Source organism: Leuciscus leuciscus, assembly GCF_965113295.1.
Source record: "Leuciscus leuciscus genome assembly, contig: HAP1_SCAFFOLD_379, whole genome shotgun sequence".
NCBI lineage: Eukaryota > Metazoa > Chordata > Actinopteri > Cypriniformes > Leuciscidae > Leuciscus > Leuciscus leuciscus.
The window spans coordinates 1-11099 of NW_028118360.1; the positions used below are offsets into that span (position 1 = coordinate 1).

At 40.4% G+C, this 11099-nt stretch overlaps 1 long non-coding RNA gene across 1 annotated transcript; it reads left to right on the forward strand.

Moving 5' to 3' along the window:
• The first annotated feature begins 1099 nt into the window (after window positions 1-1099).
• LOC309491590 lies at window positions 1100-4731 on the forward strand. The gene is made up of 2 exons (XR_014203204.1): window positions 1100-1163; window positions 3457-4731. It is a non-coding gene; the product is annotated as an uncharacterized lncRNA (long non-coding RNA).
• Window positions 4732-11099: the final 6368 nt, after the last annotated feature.

Consider the following 11099-nt stretch of genomic DNA (forward strand, 5'->3'; position numbering starts at 1 on the left):
CGCAAAAGTAGGTTTTTAACATAATTACGAATATTTAATGAACGGTTTGATTGACAGCAATGGTTCTTGAGGCAAAGTTGTTCAACAAGAGGAGATCTATCAAATGATATGCAAATTGTGTGGATGTGTGCAACACCACGTGATTACAGAGCCATAAAACTCGTTAGCGCCAACTAGTGGCCGATTTCTTTCAAAATTCTTACAGACCTCCAGGGCCATGAGTTGAACATGCCCATCGAGTTTTGTTCCGATCGGCCTCCGTTAACCTTGTCTAATAGGTGCTCAAACTTCATTGGCCGATGGCGGCCATGTTTTTTGAGATACACCAATGTCCTCATAGACATACATGGCACCTTGGACCAAGACACTGCATACCAATTTTCAAGTCAATCGGACTAACGGTCAGGTGGTTATAGCCTGTTTTATGTTTTTTTCATATTATAGCGCCACCATGTGGCCAATCACCGCAATGTTTTTACTGTGACCTCAGATTGACCTCTTACACAAGTGAACCGAGTTTGGTGAATATACCTCATTTACTTCTGGAGTTATAGCCGTTTTAGTAAAATAGGCTCCTCCCACAACATACATTTTGGCGCCCCTTAGCGACCTTGAATCGAAATTTCAACTTTTTTTCGATAATTATTGATATTCAGACTCCAGAGAACATTTCTGCACTGGTTTGGTTCCGATCGGGCGAAAAACCACAGACTAGTTCGCAAAAGTAGGTTTTTGACAAAATTCAAAATGGCGGAAAATCTATCATGGCGGAAATGAAATCGGAGATATACGTTTTGTTCGTCAGCCGTCCAGCTTTCCAATGATATAAGACACTTGAGTCTACGACTTACGGTCTAGGAGTTATGAGCTGTTTCGCGCTTTTGGTCGCTATAGCGCCACCTATGGGCCAATCGGGTTCATAATCTCTGAACCTCTCCTCGATTTTTGTACTACCATCTGGCAAAGTTTCAATGCTCTAGCCCTTACGGTTTGGGCTGCACGATGCGTTTTACGGCAGAAGAAAAATAATAATAAAAATCAGGACAATTACAATAGGGTTTCAGCACTTCGTGCTTGAACCCCTAAAAAAATCCTTACAATTACAATAGGGTTTCAGCACTTCGTGCTTGAACCCCTAATAATAATAATAATAATAAAAATCAGTACAATTACAATAGGGTTTCAGCACTTCGTGCTTGAACCCCTAATAAAAATCAGTACAATTACAATAGGGTTTCAGCATTTCATGCTTGAACCCCTAATAAGAAGAGACGTTTTTGCCAGTTATAGCACCACCTATTGTCCGATCTTCACGAAACTTGGCATGCTTCTTCACCATGTTAGGACACATATGCTCATCGATTTTTGTGAAGTTTGAGGTTTTCCCTTAGGTTGTATAGGCTTTTGAGTGTTTTTTGTCCCTCCACTTTCCTAAATGACCCTGTTACAGCCAGGCAAATGCAAAAGTTCAACTTTTTTTCGATAATTATTTATCTAGAGAGTCCAGAGAATTGTCCTAGACTGGTCTGGTTCCAATTGGACCAAAAACCAGGGACTAGTTTGCCAAAGTAGGCTTTGGACAAAAGTGGCCATATAAATTTTTTTTTTGCTCAAATCGCGATTTGGAGATAGCCAGGTTGTTCGTCTGGAGCCAGGGATCACAGTGATGCTAAATTTGAGCCTCTATGACAAAGTATGTAGGAGTTATGAGCAATTTAGTAAATGTGGTCATTATAGCACCACCTATTGGCCAATCTGGGCCATATTTTGATAGGTTTTCCCCAAATTGAGCACTATCATTTGGCCAAGTTTCAAGGTTCCAGCTGTTACGGTTTGGGCTGCACAATGCGTTTTACGGCAGAAGAATAATAATAATAATAATAATAAAAATCAGTACAATTACAATAGGGTTTCAGCATTTCATGCTTGAACCCCTAATTAAAGCTGCAAGCAGCATTTATCGGGGTTCAAGCTGTTAAGGCCTTTAAGGTTTATAAGCACAAAAGCATCAGAAGTTATTAAAATGTATTTAGCAAGCATGTAAACACTGACATTATAGATGAAAAAGACCATTTACAGCCAATGCAGGCAATTTACCATAGGTAATATATGGTTTTAAAGCTTTTTAACAGTTATAGCGCCACCTTTTGTCCGATCTCCATAAAATTTGGCATGCTTGTTAATGATGTTATGTCACATATGCTCACCAATTTTTGTGAAGTTCTGAGTTTTCATTTAGGATTTATAGGCATTTTAGTGTATTTTGCCACGCCCCTTTTATAAATTACCCTATTACAGCCACCCAAATGCAAAAGTTAAACTTTTTTTCGATAATTATTGATCTAGAGAGTCCAGAGAATTGTCCTAGACTGGTCTGGTTCCGATCGGGCGAAAAACCAGGGACTAGTTCGCAAAAGTAGGTTTTTAACATATTCATGAATAATTAATTAATGGTTTGATTGACATTAGTGGTTCTTGAGGCAAAGTTGTTGAGCATGAGCAGATCTATCAAATGATATGCATTTTATGACGATAAGTGTAACACCACGTAATTACAGAGCCAAAAAACTCGTTAGCGCCAACTAGTGGCCGATTTCTTTCAAAATTCTTACAGACCTCTAGGGCCATGAGTCGAACATGCCCATCGAGTTTCGTTCCGATCGACGTCCGTTAACCTTGTCTTATAGGTGCTCAAACTTCATTGGCCGATGGCGGCCATGTTTTTTGAGATACACCAATGTCCTCATAGACATACATGGCACCTTGGACCAAGACACTGCATACCAATTTTCAAGTCAATCGGACTAACGGTCAGGTGGTTATGGGCCGTTTTATATTTTTTTCATGTCATAGCGCCACCATGTGGCCATTCGCCGCGGTTTTTTTACTGTGACCTCAGATTGACCTCTTACACATGTGTACCGAGTTTGGTGAAGATACCTCATTTACTTCTGGAGTTATAGCCGTTTTAGTAAAATAGGCTCCTCCCACAACATACATTTGGGCGCCCCTTAGCGACCGTGAATGGAAATTTCAACTTTTTTTCGATAATTATTGATATTCAGACTCCAGAGAACATTTCTGCACTGGTTTGGTTCCGATCGGGCAAAAAACCAGGGACTAGTTCGCAAAAGTAGGTTTTTGACAAAATTCAAAATGGCGGAAAATCTATCATGGCGGAAATGAAATCGGAGATATACGTTTTTTTCGTCAGGCATCCAGCTTTCCAATGATATAAGACACTTGAGTCTACGACATACGGTCTAGGAGTTATGAGCAGTTTCGCGCTTTTGGTTGCTATAGCGCCACCTATGGGCCATTCGAGGTCATAATTTGATAACCTCTCCTCGATTTTTGTACTACCATATGGCAAAGTTTCAAAGTTCCAGCTCTTACGGTTTGGGCTGCACGATGCGTTTTACGGCGGAATAATAATAATAATAATAATAATTAAAGCTGCAAGCAGCATTTATCGGGGTTCAAGCATTTAAGGCCTTTAAGCACAAAAGCATCAAAAGTTATTACGTTTTATTTAGCAAGCATGTAACCACTGACATAATAGATGGAAAAGACCATTTACAGCCAATACAGGCAATGTACCATAGGAAATATATGGTTTTAAAGCTTTTTATAGCAGTTATAGTGCCATCTATGGACCGATCTCCATAAAATTGTTTACTGTGACCTCAAATTGAACCCATACACATGTGTACTGAGTTTGGTGAAGATATCTCATTTACTTCTTGAGTTATAGCCATTTTAGTAAAATAGGCTCCTCCCACAACAATTTACCACATTCTAGTATTATTTACTATGATTCTAGCATGATTTACATAGTTTACCATGATTTTATCTTAGTTTACCTTGATTTACCATATTCTAGCATGATTTACCATGATATACTACATTCTAGTATGATTTACCATTGTTTACTGTGATTCTAGCATGGTTTACCATAGTTTATCATGATTTATCATAGTTTACCATGATTTACCCTGTTCTAGCATGATTTACCATGATATACCACATTCTAACATGATTTACCATAGTGTATCATGGTTTACCATGATTTACCCTGTTCTAGCATAGTTTACCATGATTTACCACGTTCTAGAATGATTTGCCAGGATTCTAGCATGGTTTACCTTGATACACCACATTATAGTATTATTTACTATGATTTACCATGTTTCTAGCAATTATGTGAAGTGTCAGTGCAAATGAAGTGATAAACACTGACAAAATCTGATTGTGTTATAATAGTTATTGTTATATAAGTGATTTTTAGAGTCTAAATATGAATGTGAGCACATGTGAAAAGACTTCATTAATAAGTAGAATGGCCAGCAGAGGGCAGAAGAAGACCACTTATTGGCTCACTTTCACTTTAAACTTCATGATTTTCACCAGTTTTCTGAACTAAAGAAAAACAGTTTTTCCATGTTAACTCAATAATGCATGCTTACACACACACACACACACACACACACACACACACACACACACACACACACACACACACACACACACACACACACACACACACACACACACACACACACACACACACACACACACACACACACACACACAGAGAAATAAACATACACAAATACAAATATGTTTTTAATGTTTTGGAATATGTTATTGAGAAAATATATGTATTGGTCTATTAGAATTCCTTTGTGATCTAATAATATAAAAAAGAAAAGAAAAAAAAAGAAAAAAAGATTGCTTTTTAAAGCATTTGTTTGTTTCCCAATACTGAAAACTAATGAAAAGATCATATGTAATACTGCTGCTCCCTCTAGTGGACAGTGGTATTACAGCTTCCATCTTACAGTTGAAGTGATTGAATGAATTAATGAATGGGAATTTGGTTTTTCACTTATATCTCGGGAACCAGAAGGCGAAAAATTCTGAAACTCAGAGCATAGATAGTGCCTGAGGAGCCCTGTTGAATGAGACCATCAATTATTTACTATGATTTACCATGTTTCTAGCGTGATTTACCACATTACTAGCAATTATGTGAAGTGTCAGTGCAAATGAAGTGATAAACACTGACAAAATATGATTGTGTTATAATAGTTATTGTAATATAAGTGTTTTCCATGTTAACTAAATAATGCATGCTTACACACACACACACACACACACACACACACACACACACACACACACACACACAAATACAAATATGTTTTCAATGTCTTTAGGATGTGTTATTGTGAAAAAATATTTTAATGGTCTAACCATTTCATATATTTCATTGTGATCTATATTATCAGTCCAATAATAATTTTTAAAAAATAGCTTTAACCATTTGTTTGTTGGCCAAAGCTGAAAGCTGATAAAAAGATGAATACTATGTCTAATACTGCTGCTCCCTCTAGTTGACAACAGTGGAATTACAGCCTCCATCTTACAGTTGAAGTGTTTGAATGAATGAATGGGAATTTGGTTTTTCACTTATATCTCGGGAACCAGAAGGCGAAAAATTCTGAAATTCAGAGCATAGATAGTTCTTGAGGAGCCCTGTTGAATGAGACCATCGCTGTGTTTTTGGGCGATTGGGCCCAGGAGTTATGACTGTTCAAAGGCATGTATTTTGGGGCTGTTATCTCTGGAATGCCCAGGGCAAATTACACCACATTTGAATCGAAGCTAGCCAAGGACAGACCCTTTCCAACGAGCTCTCACACAAGGTTCAGGGTGGTCTGGGTCGGGAGTTAAGGCCGTTTAAAGTCGGGGGTCCCGCGAACTTGACTTCGGCGGGGGGCGCGCTCCCGAGGCCCGCGATGACACGTTTCGATCAAGAGCGTGGAGAAGACCTTACCATCAAAATTTGAGCGCGCAACGACTTTCCGTTTTCAAGTTATGAGTGAATTTGTACTGGGGGGGCGTGGCCTAAATGCCGTTTTACTTTCGTTTTCATGTTAAATGTTAAAATAATGATTTTATAAAGTCTAAATATGAATTATATAACAATATTAGGGAGTAGTATGATGAAATGACAGCAGGGGGCAGTAAAATACCACTTATTGGCTTAATATGGTATTCATTTTAAGGCTACATATTGAAGTGACCCTATTATAGCTATCCAAATGAAGTAGTTCAACTTTTTCTGAATATTGTTGATCTAGTGAGTCCAGAGAATTGTATTGCACTAGTTTTTAACATTATGATATGAAAATTATATGATCATAAATGGAAAAGACCATTTACAGCAATACAGGCAGTTTACCATAGGAAATATATGATTTTAAAGCTTTTTAACAGTTATAGTGCCTCCTATGGTTTGATCTCCATAAAAATGTCCATGCTTCTTTAGCATGTTATGTCACATATGCTCATCAATTTTTGTGAAGTTCTGAGTTTTCATTTGGGATTTATAGGCTTTTTAGTGTGTTTTGCCACGCCCATTTTCTAAATGACCCTGTTACAGCCACCCAAATGCAAAAGTTCAACTTTTTTTCGATAATTATTGATCTAGAGAGTCCAGAGAATTGTCCTAGACTGGTTTGGTTCCGATCGGGCCAAAAACCAGGGACTAGTTCGCAAAAGTAGGTTTTGGACAAAATCCGACATAGCAGAAAATTTTCCCTGCCTACATCCAAATCGGAGATAGCCATTTTGTCCGCCTTGAGCCAAGGATTCCAACGATATAAGACACTTGATCCTGGGACAAACGGTCTAAGAGTTATGAGCGATTTAGTACTTTTGGTTGCTGTAGCGCCACCTATGGGCCAATTGGGGTCATACTCTGATAGGTTGTCCCCAAATTGAGGCCTACCATCTGGCCAGGTTTCACGTCTCTAGGCCTTACGGTTTGTCCTGCACGATGCGTTTTACGAATCCTTACAATTACAATAGGGTTTCAGCATTTCATGCTTGAACCCCTAATAAGAATGAAGGCTTTTTGCCAGTTATAGCGCCACCTATGGTCCGATCTCCATGAAACTCTGCATGCTTCCTCACCATGTTCTGACACATATGCTCATCCATTTTTGTGAAGCTCTGAGTTTTCATTTGGGATTTATAGGCTTTTTAGTGTGTTTTGCCACGCCCCTTTTCTAAATGACCCTGTTACAGCCACCCAAATGCAAAAGTTCAACTTTTTTTCGATAATTATTGATCTAGAGAGTCCAGAGAATTGTCCTAGACTGGTTTGGTTCCGATCGGGCCAAAAACCAGGGACTAGTTCGCAAAAGTAGGTTTTGGACAAAATCCGACATAGCAGAAAATTTTCCCTGCCTACATCCAAATCGGAGATAGCCATTTTGTCCGCCTTGAGCCAAGGATTCCAACGATATAAGACACTTGATCCTGGGACAAACGGTCTAAGAGTTATGAGCGATTTAGTACTTTTGGTTGCTGTAGCGCCACCTATGGGCCAATTGGGGTCATACTCTGATAGGTTGTCCCCAAATTGAGGCCTACCATCTGGCCAGGTTTCACGTCTCTAGGCCTTACGGTTTGTCCTGCACGATGCGTTTTACGAATCCTTACAATTACAATAGGGTTTCAGCATTTCATGCTTGAACCCCTAATAAGAATGAAGGCTTTTTGCCAGTTATAGCGCCACCTATGGTCCGATCTCCATGAAACTCTGCATGCTTCCTCACCATGTTCTGACACATATGCTCATCCATTTTTGTGAAGCTCTGAGTTTTCATTTGGGATTTATAGGCTTTTTAGTGTGTTTTGCCACGCCCCTTTTCTAAATGACCCTGTTACAGCCACCCAAATGCAAAAGTTCAACTTTTTTTCGATAATTATTGATCTAGAGAGTCCAGAGAATTGTCCTAGACTGGTTTGGTTCCGATCGGGCCAAAAACCAGGGACTAGTTCGCAAAAGTAGGTTTTGGACAAAATCCGACATAGCAGAAAATTTTCCCTGCCTACATCCAAATCGGAGATAGCCATTTTGTCCGCCTTGAGCCAAGGATTCCAACGATATAAGACACTTGATCCTGGGACAAACGGTCTAAGAGTTATGAGCGATTTAGTACTTTTGGTTGCTGTAGCGCCACCTATGGGCCAATTGGGGTCATACTCTGATAGGTTGTCCCCAAATTGAGGCCTACCATCTGGCCAGGTTTCACGTCTCTAGGCCTTACGGTTTGTCCTGCACGATGCGTTTTACGAATCCTTACAATTACAATAGGGTTTCAGCATTTCATGCTTGAACCCCTAATAAGAATGAAGGCTTTTTGCCAGTTATAGCGCCACCTATGGTCCGATCTCCATGAAACTCTGCATGCTTCCTCACCATGTTCTGACACATATGCTCATCCATTTTTGTGAAGCTCTGAGTTTTCATTTGGGATTTATAGGCTTTTTAGTGTGTTTTGCCACGCCCCTTTTCTAAATGACCCTGTTACAGCCACCCAAATGCAAAAGTTCAACTTTTTTCGATAATTATTGATCTAGAGAGTCCAGAGAATTGTCCTAGACTGGTTTGGTTCCGATCGGGCCAAAAACCAGGGACTAGTTCGCAAAAGTAGGTTTTGGACAAAATCCGACATAGCAGAAAATTTTCCCTGCCTACATCCAAATCGGAGATAGCCATTTTGTCCGCCTTGAGCCAAGGATTCCAACGATATAAGACACTTGATCCTGGGACAAACGGTCTAAGAGTTATGAGCGATTTAGTACTTTTGGTTGCTGTAGCGCCACCTATGGGCCAATTGGGGTCATACTCTGATAGGTTGTCCCCAAATTGAGGCCTACCATCTGGCCAGGTTTCACGTCTCTAGGCCTTACGGTTTGTCCTGCACGATGCGTTTTACGAATCCTTACAATTACAATAGGGTTTCAGCATTTCATGCTTGAACCCCTAATAAGAATGAAGGCTTTTTGCCAGTTATAGCGCCACCTATGGTCCGATCTCCATGAAACTCTGCATGCTTCCTCACCATGTTCTGACACATATGCTCATCCATTTTTGTGAAGCTCTGAGTTTTCATTTGGGATTTATAGGCTTTTTAGTGTGTTTTGCCACGCCCCTTTTCTAAATGACCCTGTTACAGCCACCCAAATGCAAAAGTTCAACTTTTTTTCGATAATTATTGATCTAGAGAGTCCAGAGAATTGTCCTAGACTGGTTTGGTTCCGATCGGGCCAAAAACCAGGGACTAGTTCGCAAAAGTAGGTTTTGGACAAAATCCGACATAGCAGAAAATTTTCCCTGCCTACATCCAAATCGGAGATAGCCATTTTGTCCGCCTTGAGCCAAGGATTCCAACGATATAAGACACTTGATCCTGGGACAAACGGTCTAAGAGTTATGAGCGATTTAGTACTTTTGGTTGCTGTAGCGCCACCTATGGGCCAATTGGGGTCATACTCTGATAGGTTGTCCCCAAATTGAGGCCTACCATCTGGCCAGGTTTCACGTCTCTAGGCCTTACGGTTTGTCCTGCACGATGCGTTTTACGAATCCTTACAATTACAATAGGGTTTCAGCATTTCATGCTTGAACCCCTAATAAGAATGAAGGCTTTTTGCCAGTTATAGCGCCACCTATGGTCCGATCTCCATGAAACTCTGCATGCTTCCTCACCATGTTCTGACACATATGCTCATCCATTTTTGTGAAGCTCTGAGTTTTCATTTGGGATTTATAGGCTTTTTAGTGTGTTTTGCCACGCCCCTTTTCTAAATGACCCTGTTACAGCCACCCAAATGCAAAAGTTCAACTTTTTTTCGATAATTATTGATCTAGAGAGTCCAGAGAATTGTCCTAGACTGGTTTGGTTCCGATCGGGCCAAAAACCAGGGACTAGTTCGCAAAAGTAGGTTTTGGACAAAATCCGACATAGCAGAAAATTTTCCCTGCCTACATCCAAATCGGAGATAGCCATTTTGTCCGCCTTGAGCCAAGGATTCCAACGATATAAGACACTTGATCCTGGGACAAACGGTCTAAGAGTTATGAGCGATTTAGTACTTTTGGTTGCTGTAGCGCCACCTATGGGCCAATTGGGGTCATACTCTGATAGGTTGTCCCCAAATTGAGGCCTACCATCTGGCCAGGTTTCACGTCTCTAGGCCTTACGGTTTGTCCTGCACGATGCGTTTTACGAATCCTTACAATTACAATAGGGTTTCAGCATTTCATGCTTGAACCCCTAATAAGAATGAAGGCTTTTTGCCAGTTATAGCGCCACCTATGGTCCGATCTCCATGAAACTCTGCATGCTTCCTCACCATGTTCTGACACATATGCTCATCCATTTTTGTGAAGCTCTGAGTTTTCATTTGGGATTTATAGGCTTTTTAGTGTGTTTTGCCACGCCCCTTTTCTAAATGACCCTGTTACAGCCACCCAAATGCAAAAGTTCAACTTTTTTTCGATAATTATTGATCTAGAGAGTCCAGAGAATTGTCCTAGACTGGTTTGGTTCCGATCGGGCCAAAAACCAGGGACTAGTTCGCAAAAGTAGGTTTTGGACAAAATCCGACATAGCAGAAAATTTTCCCTGCCTACATCCAAATCGGAGATAGCCATTTTGTCCGCCTTGAGCCAAGGATTCCAACGATATAAGACACTTGATCCTGGGACAAACGGTCTAAGAGTTATGAGCGATTTAGTACTTTTGGTTGCTGTAGCGCCACCTATGGGCCAATTGGGGTCATACTCTGATAGGTTGTCCCCAAATTGAGGCCTACCATCTGGCCAGGTTTCACGTCTCTAGGCCTTACGGTTTGTCCTGCACGATGCGTTTTACGAATCCTTACAATTACAATAGGGTTTCAGCATTTCATGCTTGAACCCCTAATAAGAATGAAGGCTTTTTGCCAGTTATAGCGCCACCTATGGTCCGATCTCCATGAAACTCTGCATGCTTCCTCACCATGTTCTGACACATATGCTCATCCATTTTTGTGAAGCTCTGAGTTTTCATTTGGGATTTATAGGCTTTTTAGTGTGTTTTGCCACGCCCCTTTTCTAAATGACCCTGTTACAGCCACCCAAATGCAAAAGTTCAACTTTTTTTCGATAATTATTGATCTAGAGAGTCCAGAGAATTGTCCTAGACTGGTTTGGTTCCGATCGGGCCAAAAACCAGGGACTAGTTCGCAAAAGTAGG